Below are 15,879 nucleotides of genomic sequence, written 5' to 3'. Positions count from 1 at the left end.
TATGTCTGAGGTAAAAGAGAAAAAAGGTCCAGACCAAGTTTTACTTGAATTAAAGGCAATGTTCTAAAGCAAAAGGTGATGACTTTTGAATATGGGGAGATCTTGTGTTGAGATACCAAGGTAGATTATGTGTACAAAAGGTGGATGAGCTTCAAGAAAGGATCATTACAGAGATTTTTATTCCAGATAGTTTCCACAAAGATGTACCATGAATTGAGAGAAGTGTATTGGTGGAGTAGTATGAAGCAATGCATTGCAAAGTTCGTTGCTAAGTGCCTAAGTCGTCAAGAATTCAAGTTAGAACACCAAAGACCCGATGGTGTGGCTTAGAAATATCGCTCTTCTAGAAGGGAAGTGGGAGATGATTAACATGTATCTCGTTATTGTTTTCAACAATCACACATGCAACATGATTTGATTTGAGTGATTGTATATCGGATGAACCCATTTATTGCCAGTAAAGACTACCAATTATGCCAAGGATTATGCCAAATTGTATATTCAAGATATAGCTCGACTATGTAGAGTTCATGTGTCTATCATTTCGGTTAGGGGTGCACAATTCACCGCTCAATTTTGAAATTCTTTCCAGAAAGGTTTGGGTTGAAAGGTGAATCTTAGAATCGCTTTCTATCCTCAGACTGATGGTCAAGTAGACCGCACAATTCGACTTTAGAAGACATGTTGAGGGAATTTGTCCTAGACTTGAAAGGTAATTAGGATGACACTTGCCTCTCATAGATTTTACGTACAATAATAGCTATCACTCTAGTGTTCACATTGCCCCTTATGCGGCTTTTTATGGAGAAGATGTAGATTGCCAATTGGGTGGTTTGAGGTTGATGAAGAAGAGTTGATAGGGTCATACTTGGTTTATTAAGCCATGGAGAAAGTGAAAATTATTTAGGAAAGGCTGAAGACAGCATAAGACTTAAAATTTGAGGTTGATGATTGTCTTAACTTGAAGGTTTCACCCTTAAAGGGTTTTATGAGATTTGCTAAGAAAGGGAATCTCGGTCCTCGACACATTGTTCCTTACAAGATATCCAAGAGGGTTGGCAACATAGCTTAAAAATTGGAGCTACCATCAGATTAGTAGCAGTCCATCTAGTGTTCCACATTTTTATGTTGAAGAAGTGTATGGGTGATCCTTTGCTTATTGTACCTACTAAGAATATTGGTATCAAGCACAACCTATCTTATGAGGACATACCTATTAGATTCTTTATTTTTAGGGTCGCAAGCTAAGAACCAAGGAGGTTAAATCAGTCAATATCTTATTAAGGAATTAACTTGGGAGGCCTTCCTTGCACGATGATTCTTCCCCCTCATTGCTCCTTTGAAGGGTTTGTGGAGCATCCATTGTCTATTTTATCCTTTAAAAAGTTTTAAAGAATAAAAGTTGCATTAATCAGGTTTCAGAATTTTTGGTATCTCTTATAGAGAAACTCAAACAGCTATAGTTGCACCGCCATGACGAGAATCATCTTGCTATGATGGGCTGACATCATCTTAGCCAAAATTCAATTTTGCCAAATTTTTCATGTGATAATATTTTAATAATTCTTAAACCTCACGTTCGAACTTTTGGGACTCCGCACGTGATGCCCTTTAGTATTGATGAATTAATCGTTAAAATGTTAGAGGCTAATTTAAATAATAATACCCTCTTAGATTAGTAACAAGAACCACTTACCCTTTTTCTCTATTTTTTAAAGACTTAATCTATCAAAGCCCTTTTAAATTAAGTTTTTTTAATTTGTTATCAAATTAAGTGACAACTCTTTCTAAGTATTTTTTTTAAATTATTTATAATTAGAACATTCCAAAAGTTGCAAAACTATGATACAATACCCATTTTTTACAACATTTTTAATCATGTTTAAAAAATAAAATGATGTAATTGTAAATCGAGACCGATCTAAATGACAATTGAGAAAAATAGGAGAATTAAGAACTAAGAGTTGGTTAAGCCAATAAGCATTGTCAATCTAAGGATTAGTACTGAAATAAATTAAGTATTAAATCATACCTTGTGTATTTAAGGAATAATTTAAATTACTGGCCTAAAGTGTATTATAGATCACAACATTATTTGAATTTTAGGTATTAATTAATGTTATTGGGAAAAAATTTCAACATTACCGAGAGTAAGTCTTGAAAATAAAAATTGAAATTGATAAAAATGATGAAAAAAAAGAGAGGAAAGTAAGTAGTTCAACAACATCAATTAGAACAATCAAGTTTTTCGTTTAGAAAAAAGAATAATAAATTTAACTAACTAGAGATGTAAATCATCTTAAAATGGTTAATATAGCTAGTGTTGCTGAGATTTATTTGTTAAATCACAGTTGAAGAAAATATAAGTATAAATAAAAAATATAACTAGCTATCTGGTGTGAATGCTCTCTCTCTCTCTCTCTCTCTCTCTCTCTCTCTCTCTCTATATATATATATATATATATATATATATATATATATATATATATATATATATATCAATGGGTGGAAGGTAAGCTGCCTATCATAATGTAATTATAAGTGATTGCTTCGAAGGCCCGATTTGTGACCTATATAGGTCACATAGAAAATATTATCATTGATTATAGACTCTCGTCTCGAATAAACATTATATATGTGAATAAATTAAATCAGTATTATTTTTCATTTATCTTTAGATTCCATCCAAACATTATTACATTATAGTAGAAAAGATAAGCAAACAACATGATAATCACATAATAGATGACATTATATGAAAACACTTTAAACGTGCTAAACACTTGAAAAATAGACCCAAAATATAAAGAGAGAAAAACAAATAAAAATACATGTGACAAGATAGATCCGTAAAATGAAATTTAATAAAAATAGCACATTATTGCTTATTTATCGTTAGATTCAACCAAACGTTATTACTTAACATTTGCACCCGAATAAATAAGAAGAAAACATTTGTTAGAAATCATGATAATCACTTAATAGATTCATATAATACAAACGAACAAATAAACATGACAATACACGTGAAATAGAGTCATAATATAAAAAATTGATAATATATGTGACAACAATAATACTTGTGGTATGAAAATATTAAACAAATGTTATAATACTCGTGATAAATGCACGCACACACCTACAAATAATACAATTGTTCCTTTTGGAATCGCTCAACATTATTCAATAAAAACGTCTTATTTTCTTATACAATGGAAAATGAGACCAAGAAAGGTAAGCAAAAGATTGAGTTGAAGTTAATTGAGTGTCAAAGAACGCGCTATAAGTTTTTTCAAAAGGAAAAAATCCTTGTTCAATGATGCGGAATAGCTTGCAAACCGGAGTGGAGATGAAGTTGGAGTTATGATTTTTTCATCCGGTGGAAAATCATTTTCTTATGGTTCCACAAGAATAGAAGAAATAATTGATACATTTTTAAAAAGGGAAATAGAGGATAGCCAATGTAATCATGCTGAGGGAAAATCAAATGGATTTGAGGAACTTGAAGATCTTCGCAAAGAATTGCAAACACTTAATGAGAAAGAAAGAAGACAAACATTAATGTATATGATTATGCACCCTGCTCAAAAATATCTTCAGATAAACACATGAAGGTGCATAAGATGGCAATGTTGTTGCGGGTCAAGAAAATTTTATATGAAACGAAAAGTGTTATTTTAGGTGAGCATTTCAAGTTTGTTTTGAATGTTGTCCCTGAACTAGAATAAGATGAGAGTTCTTGAACTGATAATTCTCATGAAGTTGTTAACTATTGTTCTTGATACTAGAGTTGAACTTGTAGAAGTCTTTATCAGTTATCGAGTATGCTAATATGATTGTCTTTATTAAGTCACTTGTTTTTATCCTTCAAAATCTATTTACATGAGGTTTTAGGCCACAAAATAGAAGGTCATGGAGTTCTTATGTTATTAAGTCAAATATTTTTCATTAGTTTTATCTTAAGCATTTAGTGATGCTTTGTGTTGTTTAGAACGATAAATCAATGGAATTATTTTATTAAAGTAGTAAACAATGTAAAAGTGATGGATCAAAGAAAACTTCTGTACACTCATTTATTTTATCTTTTATTATCTTTGTGAAGTTTAGTGCATTTACAATTTACATCAACATTAACTCTGTGAGATTGTGAATCTTTATAATACGAGTTTATCTAATATTTATTGACTTTGTTAGTATATTTAATATTTCAAAAGGGATTGTGCTTGAATTATCAAGTCGATACGAGTATGTAACAAAGTAAAGTGTCTAATTTTTATTTAATTATGTAGAACATAAGCACCCAATACATGTAATGCACCAAAAACAATTACATCAGCCTTAGAGAATATTTTTCTAGATTCCACTTTTTTTTACTTAAATTTCATATAAACTAATTTAATAAACTAGTATCCCAATCTAAGACTAACCCCTAGCCGTAAATCGGTGCTTAGATTCCCAAGTGATTTCAAGCTAAACCACAGTTTGACATGACACTAAGAAACGCTGAAGTAACAACTAAAAATAAATGAATATGGATGTTAAACTGAATTAGTCTATTAAAGATCACACACCTTCAAGCAGACAAGCATCTGAATAAATATAAGCTGAAGCTAAACAAACTATGTGACAACCTCTACTACATTATGCTTCTAGGATAAGCCCCTAGATAAATCTAATTATCTAAAAACCGAAAAATATAATATTGAAATGTAGATAGAGGTCGTCGTTAAATGATGAGGACTCACCAAGTGTTCTACTGAACACATATTTGCGGACTGAATGTTGAACGTCTGAGCCTATATTACAAAATATTATAGAAAAAAAATATGTGGTCTGTACTGACACTACATTCTCAGTCTAAACTCCTCCTCTTGCGGATGTTGCATGTCCTTTGCTCCTGCTCCTGCCCCTTCCCTTCTCGTACCTCTTCCTCTACCTATGTCACGTCCTCTCACTACGGGCTTAGTTGTTAGCTCTGCCACTTGAGCTTTTATTCTTGTGTTATTACATCAAATGGAAATCATTTGTGGATAAAAGAGTGGAAGAGTTAGATACAAATTTGAATTATCAAATAATAATTAGAATCAAGTTATGGTGTGAAGGAAAAAAGAAATAGAATTTTCTAAATGCAAACACCTGATACTTTCATGAAACCATAAGCACATACTTGGTTCTCTCATGAGACCAAAATCCAAATTGTTAGTATACGAGCATGGTACACGAGCCATCTATAGTTAATGTACCAAGGTGGTACTTGAGCCATCCATAGGTTGTGTACAAAAGTGGTATGCGAGTCATCCTAAATTAGTGTACCGGTGTGGTACCTAAGCAACCAACCAATCATGCACAATCGCAAGCACAATGAACGATACATGTGAAAAGTGCAAGTCACAGTAACAAGTCCATTGCGTGAGATTATCAATATGATTTCATTTTATATGCTTCCTCATGTAATTTCTTCCACACATTGCATCAATGATGCTACAAAGTAATAGACATGCATACATACATAAAACGAAAACATAAAACCATCACCTACCCTGAATCAAGTCTCTGGAAAACTCTAAAAAATCAGAGCTTTCACCTATTCAAGTGTCTTGAGTTGTTGTATAAAACAAATAATAAAAGCAACAAGAAATCAGTAATGGTTTATTAATTACCAGATTACCAACATATTCTATCCCTCGGCGATATGATCATCTTCCCCTAACTTAGGGCTTTTTCCATCATGGAATCATGTAAAAACTTCTCCACTATGGATATCACCTAGATTCTAAGGCTTAGGAATCAAGCACAAGGTTGGGGAGTCAGAATCTTACCTTTATTGATGAATTTCGTGGAAAAGCAAGTGCAAACTGCTCAAAATTACCCCTCCCAATTGTAAGGAAAAAGTACATAAAATAGGGATTTTGGTATTGCTTTTACATAAACTCTCGTTTTGCCTTCCCGCTATACCAATACTTTCTATAGTGGTTTGCACGTCGCTATAGCGGGGTGTTTTCCCCTAAAGTGGGAGAGGTGAAACTTTCGGAACACATATATCTGATAAAGGTCACTTTTTCACAAATCGACCCATTTTTTTGACATCCCAACCTATCATTTCCATGTCAAGATCAATATCGGAAGTTCTAGTTACCCAAATTTGATTGTGTAAAGTTCTACGGACTCGTTAATGTCTTGAATATAGGAATATATTAACAAACACTCAACGATATACATCACCCATTCTGAGACGGTTCTAGACCTCACCTAACAAAAATTATATTTGAGGTTGGCCTAGTAAAAAAAAATTAAATCACTACCCAAAAATTGTTGTGGCCCATTTTTTTAAACTATTGGCCTACTCATAACTACTACATCAGGTCACTACGTCTAGTCATAAGCTGATAAAGGATATGTGAATGTTGGCAATTTGGTTCACTATAGTCTCATCGCAATAACATTTTCTATCTAAGCTAAGAGTTATTTCTAATCATATACATTTCATCATGATTTATTTGTTTAGACCTTACAATTGCCTATTCCATTTTTATTTCTATGCACTGGTGCACTGAAGAACTCTTTTGAATGTTTGGCCTAATTTGAGTTTAACTAATCTAAGATCAATGCTTCTCTTTTATTAGATGTGCTATGATTTTCTGGGGTAAATTATTGTTGAGTGCAATTTGTTTTTTAAAGAAAAAATTATAAGTTTCCTTAATTTAATTAAGGACTGTGTTAAAATTAATTTTTTCTTTGTTCAATTGATAATTTTATTTTATTTTCTTTTGTTTGTTGTGAAATACCCAACCCGAGTCCACCAGAAATTCTATATCCTTTTATTTGCATTTTAATGTTGTGCCTCCAAGGCCTAATTCCATCTTACTTGAGTTTGCCTCTTCAAATCGGAACAAAGTATGTGGAGTTCGAAAATGAAAGTGAATTACACAAAAAGGAGAGCTGATATACAGGTCTTAGCGGCAAAAAATGGGTTGTATACACTTTATACATTTGTGATATACAGAAGATACATGGTAATACACATCAGTATACAATGGATGTATACACTGTATATACAAGAATTGGGCCAAAATCCCAAAATGAAGGTGACCTAAAACACAGTCTATGCGTACAAAAACCAAGTATTGGGCCAAATATCTCAAATTTTATTTAAATTTCGGGCAGAAACCCAAAGCTTATAATTTTGGGAAATTTTTCAAAATGTCAATATTTTAGCATTTAAAAAGGTTCATTAGCAACACTTTCAATATTTAGTAAAAATGTCATATTTTAGTTTGTTATGTATCTTATTAATGTTTTTATTATTTGTTTTTATTTAAAGAATATATTTATTTAATAACAAAAGGGATAAAATTAAGGGAGAGAATATTTCAAAAAAAGGTAAGCATCCTTAATTTTCTCATCAGTTACATTTTCAAATAAAATTTAATTTTTTTTCTCTCCAAAATTTTTACCTTTTTAAAATTATATTCCTTCCAAAATATATTCTATTTATATTTATTATAGTTTTTTTTATAATTTATATTCATTCCAATAAATATGCCAAATTTATCTATATAGTCATTTAAGAAATGTATTTGCATTTTTATATATTTTTTTCCCTATATAGTTATTTTATTCTTCGAAATTCTTGTATGTATTCATTTCAATATGTATTTTATTTGTATTTCTATTTATTCTAGTTTTTATTTTGAATTTTGTATAATAATATATAAAATACAAAAAATTAGTATGATGAAAAAGTGAATGAAATATAAAATTGAAAAGAAATAATTGAATATTTGGTGTACTCATTCTTAAATAAAATACATAACTAGTTGACATACCTTTAGAATAAATACAAATTAAAAAAAATGTCAAATTTAGAAACAATGCAACATAATTTTTGAATGAATACAACTATTAATTGTAAAAATATATACTGACTAAAACAGTATTAAAATTCAATATATACTTCCAAATTTATGAATACAAAAAATAATAAAACTATGAAATACAAAAATAAATACTAACTGTGGTACATTGACATAACTGTCAGAAAAAAACAGAATACAAATTAAATTAAACAAATGAAATACGATTCCAAATCTATGGATACAAAATACAATAAAACAATGAAATACAAAAATACATACTGACTAAAACAACAACAAAATTCAATATACACTTCCAAATTTATGAATACAAAAAACATCAAAACTATGAAATATACACAATCAAACTCATATAATGTGTTACATTGACATAACTAACACAAAAAAAAATAGAACACAAAATACAATAAATATATAAAATACAAAAATAAATACTAACTATAACATAATAAAAATTCCATATATACTTCCAAACGCATTGTAACATGAGTTTTTTTGAATCTTAAAAATTACTACACAAATTAAATTAAACATGCAAGACACAGAACATGCAAAAAAAAAAAAAAACTCTTCTCCAACAAATTGGTCTTTTTCAACTTCATGGTTATTAATTTGTGTGGGATTTTGCACATCGACAGATTCAGGCATTTTTCCCCGTCGTATATCCTCCTTAGATTTAGAAGCGAAATCTATATTGTTGTTTAATTCTTGAGTGAAAAAAATTTGTGTGGGATTTTGCACATCGACAGATTCAGGCATTTTTCCCCGTCGTATATCCTCCTTAGATTTAGAAGCGAAACCTATATTGTTGTTTAATTCTTGAGTGAAAAAAAATTAAATGATAAAAAATCGGAAGAACTTTGATTATTTTGTCCAATACCTCTAGTTTCTCTCTTGAAAACGTCCATTGAAGAGAGAATTATGTAGTCTCAAATCCTAAAAAATGTTTTAAGAACAACAACAAAATTTAAAAAATTAAAAAAATACTAAAATCAGTAAGTAAATAAAATAAGGAATCTAAAAAAAAAATAATACCCAAATCAATGTTAATCTTCATATCAAATTTTGCAACGAAATTAAATGAGAATAATAGAAAATATTAATATATTGAATCGAAAATCTGTGGAATTGATTTGGAAGAATGTTAGATAGAGAAATTGAAAAGAAGAATAAGAAAAGAGAGAGAAATCTGGGGATTTGATTAGGAAGAAAATAAGAGAGAGAAATTAATAAGCTTAAGAAAAGAGAGAGAAATTAATAAGCTTAAGGAAAATGTGTAATATATGAGAGAGAGAAAAAGGTGTAAATAATGAGAGAGAAAATATTAATAATATCAGAACAATTATTTATTTTTAAAATTATGACATTTTTGACATGTTTACTAATATTATTAATCTATGGATATTATCACTAAATAAGTTAATTTTTTTGACTAGTTAGCTAAATTTTCCTATAATTTTGTATTTTGGGTAGCATAATTTCTTTGTTTGTATTAAATAGTTATTTCTAAAAGTAGTTTAGACTAATTTAATTGAGTCCCTCAAAATGAAGGATTTCTTTTAGGTGAAATTTTATCTATAGCAAAAAAAATTGACAATTTATGCTATAGCAAACTATACAAAATTACATTCCGTAGCAAATTAAAAGTTTGCCACGGATGTCTTTTTTTGTATAATAGTTAAGAAGAGATCTTCCATTTATACAATTAAATTTTTATTTGAAAAAAAAATATATGCGATGAAATCCCGCAGATAAATAAGGAAAAGATCTCATAATTCACGCGAATTCAATTTTAGTTTTATTCCGTCTTCTTCTCCTTCACTCCAAATAGCTTCATTATAGACAATTCAAAATATTTATCAAGCTATTGAAGGTATTAATCAAACAAGCGAGATAAATATGTTTTCAGAGAAAACAATAAGAGGTAATTTCATGACGAAAACATACTCTGATTTTGTTTTTGTCGACAATGGTGTTTAAAATCCAGATTTTGTTTCACTTTCGTCAATTTAGTTGAATGTATATTGAGATGTGTATATTTGTCCCTAATTGATTTGAATAGTTAATCTGAAATATAGAAAAAATTGTGAAAAATTTGTTGTTAATTTTGAATTACTGATTTGAGATTCGCTGCATTCATATTTTTTTTTGTCTTTGGAACTGTATATGTGATCTGATTTGAGATATGAAACTATTATGTTTTCATTTTATACAGTACATGTTCATTTTATTTTTTGGATATTCATAATACGTATAAGTGTATCGTTTATTAGACTGTTGTTTATTTGTTCGAATCTATCTCGTGCCCGATGAAAATGATGGGTGTTCAACATTATTTTCAAAATGCAATAAGATACCTCTTGTGAATCTCTTTGATGGAAATTGGACATTCATTATTTGAACCATAATTCTGAAGGGATTAACTAGTGAAGTGAAAAAGTAATTTTAAGAAATTCAAAAAAATTAACAAAAATTGATAATATGAGATGAGTTTTAGGCGTTGCCTTGAATTTTTTGAAATACTTTTGAAAACCCGCAATGCCGTGCGTGCTAGAGAACTTGTAATTTGAAATTGCAATTGTGGAGAATATTATGGAGAAATTGAAAGAAGAAGAAGAAATTGTATAATAAGCACGAAAAGAGAAAAAAAGAGGGTTCTATTTTGGGGAAAATTTTTATACAATCGTGGGATCTGGTATAGCAAACTTACGGATAGTTAAGGGAATAACTGAAAGGGGGTTATTTGATTTAATTACCTTCCTTAATTTACCATTCTTTACAATTATTCCTTTCTTTTATGTTGATTTATTCATCTAATGAATTTACTAAAATATTTTCTTTTACTTAAGTCATTTGGACAAAAGTGTACTCTTTTCAAATTACTTTTAAGTGTTCAAGTTAATTTTTAAAAAACAATTTTCCATATCAATTTTCTTTAGTAATGTCACGACCCAAGACGCGTCGTGAGTGGCACCCACATTTATCCTCTTATGTGAGCGAACCAACCAATCTAAACCCCAACATTTCAACCATAAGTAACATAATATAATGCGGAAGACTTAAAATCATTAATGAAAATCGATAATCAACTTCTAAAATTCAAACACTTATTATTATTCTTCCCAAAATCTGGAAGTCATCATCACAAGAACATCTATCCTCAAATTACTAATCTAAGAGTATCTAAGAAGCTAAAATAAGTAAAAAGCTAGTCCATGCAAAAACTTCAAGGCATCAAGACATGAAGAAGAAGATCCAGTCCAAGCTAGAAGTGTTAGCTCACCCTGAAATCCGGTGTAATGAAGACTGGCTAGACTTGCGGTTGAATTGAAGACGACAGTACGTTTGCTGTACTCCACAAATAACAAAGAAAGAAACATACAAGTAGGGGTCAGTACAAAACTCGGGTACTGAGTAGATATCATCGGCTAACTCAAAATAGAAAATAATATATATCAGATCATATCATAAATCAACTACAATACTCAATCTGTAGCAACAACATGTACAAGAATCTCTGATAATTAACGTCAAGTACACTCATAAGGACTCAAGCCTCCATATCATACTCATTTGGGAAATAGGTTCTTTTCTTTCGAATTTATTAACATAATTCCAAGATTCATTATCTTTATTCCTCTTGTGTCGGTACGTGACACTCCGATCCCCTAATTCTACGTGTCGGTTCATGACACCCGATCCCCTAATTCTACGTGTCGGTCCGTGACACCCGATCCCCTAATTCTACGTGTCGTTTCGTGACACCCGATCCCCTAATTCTACGTGTCGGTTCGTGACACCCGATCCACTACGTGTCGGTTCGTGACACCCGCTCCACTAATCTCATTCTATTAATTCATCAAGCCTTCTTTTATACCAAGGCATCATCAATCTCATTAACTTAGTTCATCAAGCCTTCTCTTATACCAAGGCATCATCAATCTCATTACTTTAGTTCATCAAGCCTTCTTTCATACTAAGGCATCATCATTAACAAAGAGGTTTTCAAGATTTAGAATCCAATAGCCTCATCATACTTATTTTATCACAATTACATAATCACATTCATGCAAGCATACAATTAAGCATATAGAAGGGTTTACAACACTACCCAATACATATCATTCGCTATCAAGAGTTTACTGCGAATAGCATAAAAATCGTAACCTACCTCCACCGAAGATTCGTGATCAAGCAAGCAAATTCTCAAAGCTTTGTTTTTCCTGTTCGTTCGTATCTCTCTCGATCGTTTCTCTTTTTCTTATTCAAACCCCCTTTCTTTTACCCTAATTAGCATGGAATTAAGTATAAAAGATGGTGAATTAACCCATTAATTAATTCAAGGTTATCTCTTTTAACCCTCAAGTAGTTAAATTATTAACATTAACCCACTAAATTTATAATTAAAGCAGGAATAGTCCAAAACGCCCCTTAAATTACTTAACCGAAATCTGACCCAGTCTGGGATTACGCAGCCTGTGATGGGCCGTCGTGCCTGCGACGGTCCGTCCTGCTGCTCCGTCACAGAGTTTAGAGACTCCATTCCATTAAAGGGTCTGTGACGGTCCGTCGTGCCCACGACGGTCCATCCTGCCATTCCGTTACGAAGTTCAGAGAGTCGATTTCAGTACCCAATTTTCAGAATTCTAAGTATTTTGGAACGAGACACCCTCGACGGTCCGTCGTGCCCATGACGGTCCGTCGTGGGTTCCGTCGTCTCAGCCTGTTTTTCCAGAAATAAAATCTGTTGCTCAAAACAACTAAACAGGTCGTTACAATAGATACTAATTTACCCATCGTTCGTCCCCGAACGATCACAAGAAGAAAAACAAGGGTGAAAAGGAGTACCTGAATCTGTAAACAGATGTGGGTATCTTTCTTGCATGTCAGCGTCTTTCTCCCAAGTGGCTTCTTCAACGGGTCGATTCTTCCATTGAACTTTGATGGATGCAATCTCTCTTGACCTTAACTTGCGGACTTCTCTATCTAGAATAGCAACAGGTTCCTTCTCATAAGACAAATTCTCATCAAGCAAAACTGAATCCCAACGGATAATGTAGTTTCCATCCCCATGGTATCTTTTCAACATATACACATGAAACACCGGATGCACTCCGGACAGTCCTGGGGCAAGGCTAGTTCATAAGCTACCTCCCCCACGCGCTTATGTACTTCAAAGGGACCAATATACCTTGGGCTTAGTTTACCTCTTTTACCAAACCTCATCACCCCTTTCATGGGCGAAACCTTCAGTAAGACTTGTTCACCCTCCATAAACTCTAAGTCTCTAACCTTTCGATCTGCATATTCGTTTTGCCTACTTTGCGCCGCTAAAAGCTTTTCTTGAATAGATTTCACTTTCTCTAATGAATCCCTCAAAAGGTCAGTACCCCAAGGTCTAACCTCAAATGCATCAAACCAACCAATGGGAGACCTACATCTCCTCCCATACAATGCTTCAAATGGGGCCATATCAATACTTGAGTGATAGCTATTGTTGTAGGAGAACTCTGCTAAGGGTAAGAAGCTATCCCAATGACCACCAAATTCTATCACACATGCGCGAAGCATATCCTCCAACACTTGAATCGTTCTCTCAGACTGTCCATCGGTCTGAGGATGGAACGCAGTACTAAGGTCCAACCTAGTACCCAATTCCGCATGAAATGTTTTCCAAAACTTAGAAGTAAACTGCGTACCTCTATCTGATATAATGGAGAGTGGAACCCCATGCAATCGCACCACTTCCGAGATGTAAAGTTTGGCTAACTTCTCTGCATTGTAAGTCACCTTGACCGGAATGAAGTGAGCAGACTTAGTTAAACTATCAACAATTACCCAAATGGAGTCATACTTACCCATTGTCTTTGGAAGACCAACCACGAAGTCCATTGCAATTCTCTCCCACTTCCATTCAGGAATAGACATTCTCTGAAGTGTTCCTCCGGGCCTCTGGTGTTCATACTTTACTTGCTGACAGTTTGGACATTTGGCAACAAAATTAACAATGTCGCGCTTCATTCTACTCCACCAAAAGGGTTGCTTTAGGTCACGGTACATCTTGGTTGCACCGGGATGTATATAGTACCTTGAACTATGAGCCTCTGTCAGAATAGTGTTGATCAAATCATCAACGCGGGGTACACATACCCTTCCCTTGATTCTCAAAACACCTTCCTCATCGATTTGCGCTTCATTAGCCTCTCCTCGCAATACTTTATCTTGGATTCTGCTTAGTTTCTCATCATCAAACTGTTTTCCCTTAATCTTGTCAAGAAAAGAAGATCTTGCCTCCACACAAGCCAACAATCCTCCCTTCTCATTTACTTCTAACCTCATCAAGTCGTTAGCCAGCGTCTGAACTTCTCTAGCCAATGGGCGTTTAGAAACTTGCAAGTGAGCTAGACTTACCATGCTCCCTGCCTTTCTACTTAAGGCGTCTGCCACAACATTAGCCTTTCCCGGATGATACAAGATAGTGATATCGTAGTCCTTCAGTAGTTCCATCCATCTCCTCTGTCTCAAATTTAAATCTTTTTGGGTAAAGACATACTGTAGGCTACGATGATCTGTGTACACTTCACACTTAACCCCATATAGATAGTGCCTCCATTGCTTTAATGCAAACACTACCGCAGCCAACTCCAAATCATGGGTCGGATAATTATGTTTGTGCACCTTTAATTGCCTCGAAGCATAAGCAATTACATTCTTCTCTTGCATTAGCACTGCACCCAGGATGCATCATAATAAACAATGAAGTTCTTACCTTTCACGGGTAAGGTGAGAATTGGTGTGGTAGTCAACAAAGTCTTGAGCTTCTGAAAGCTTTCCTCACACTCGTCCGACCATACGAACGGGACATTCTGCTTAGTCAAGTTCGTCAATTGGGAAGCAATGGAAGAGAATCCCTTGACAAATCGACGGTAATAGCTAGCTAAACCAACAAAGCTCCTTATTTCTGACACATTAGTAGGTCTTACCCAATTCTTCACTGTCTCAATCTTAGAAGGATCCACCATCACCCCATCCTTAGAAACCACATGCCCCAAGAAGGACACTGCATCTAGCCAAAACTCACACTTGGAGAATTTGGCATAAAGCTTTTTCTCCCTCAACATTTCCAATACAATTCTCAAGTGCTCCTCATGTTCCTTCTTGCTCTTTGAGTATATCATTATATCATCAATAAATACGATCACAAAGAGATCCATAAATGGCTTAAAAATCCCGTTCATCAAGCTCATGAAAGCAGCAAGGGCATTCGTAAGACCAAAAGACATCACTACAAATTCGTAATGCCCATACCTGGTCCGAAAAGCAGTCTTTGGCACATCCGTTGCCCGTATTTTCAATTGATGATAACCGGATCTCAAGTCAATCATAGAGAAGACACAAGCACCTTGTAACTGATCGAACAAGTCATCAATGCGAGGAATGGAATACTTGTTCTTAATAGTTACCTTGTTCAACTTCCGGTAGTCTATGCACATCCGAAAACTCCCATCCTTCTTCTTCACAAATAACACCGGAGCACCCCAAGGAGATGCACTTGGTCTAATGAAGCCTTTGCTTAACAACTCTTGAAGTTGGGCCTTTAACTCTCTTAACTCAGCGGGAGCCATTCTATAAGGGGGTATAGAAATAGGGAGAGTGCCCGGTTCAAGATCGATGTAGAAGTCAATATCTCTATCCGGTGGCATGCCAGGAAGGTCTGCAGGAAACACATCTAAAAACTTGCGGACTATCGCAACCGACTTGATTGAAGGTACTTGGGTAGTATCATCCCTGAGGTGTGCCAAGAAAGCTAAACAACCCTTACTAACCATTCTCTTAACACGAAGAAAGGAGATGATACAAACCGGCGTGTAAGTGTAGTCGCCCTCCCACAATAACGGATCTGTCCCAAGCTTGGCTAACGTCACAATTTTAGCATTACAATCCAAGATCACAAAATTCGAAGAAAGCCAAGTCATACCCAGAATTACATCAAAATCAACCATTT

General features: G+C 33.4%; 1 long non-coding RNA gene across 1 annotated transcript; it reads right to left on the bottom strand.

Annotated features, from left to right (window-relative positions):
- Nucleotides 1–7,163: 7,163 nt before the first annotated feature.
- LOC138340852 (uncharacterized) lies at nucleotides 7,164–10,025 on the bottom strand. Its single transcript, XR_011213700.1, has 3 exons — nucleotides 8,910–10,025; nucleotides 8,755–8,810; nucleotides 7,164–8,674 (listed from the first exon to the last, which is right to left on the bottom strand). It is a non-coding gene; the product is annotated as an uncharacterized lncRNA (long non-coding RNA).
- Between the last annotated feature and the right edge of the window lie 5,854 nt (nucleotides 10,026–15,879).

Source organism: Solanum lycopersicum, chromosome 1, assembly GCF_036512215.1.
Source record: "Solanum lycopersicum chromosome 1, SLM_r2.1".
NCBI lineage: Eukaryota > Viridiplantae > Streptophyta > Magnoliopsida > Solanales > Solanaceae > Solanum > Solanum lycopersicum.
This window is presented reverse-complemented; position numbering and strand designations above follow the sequence as displayed.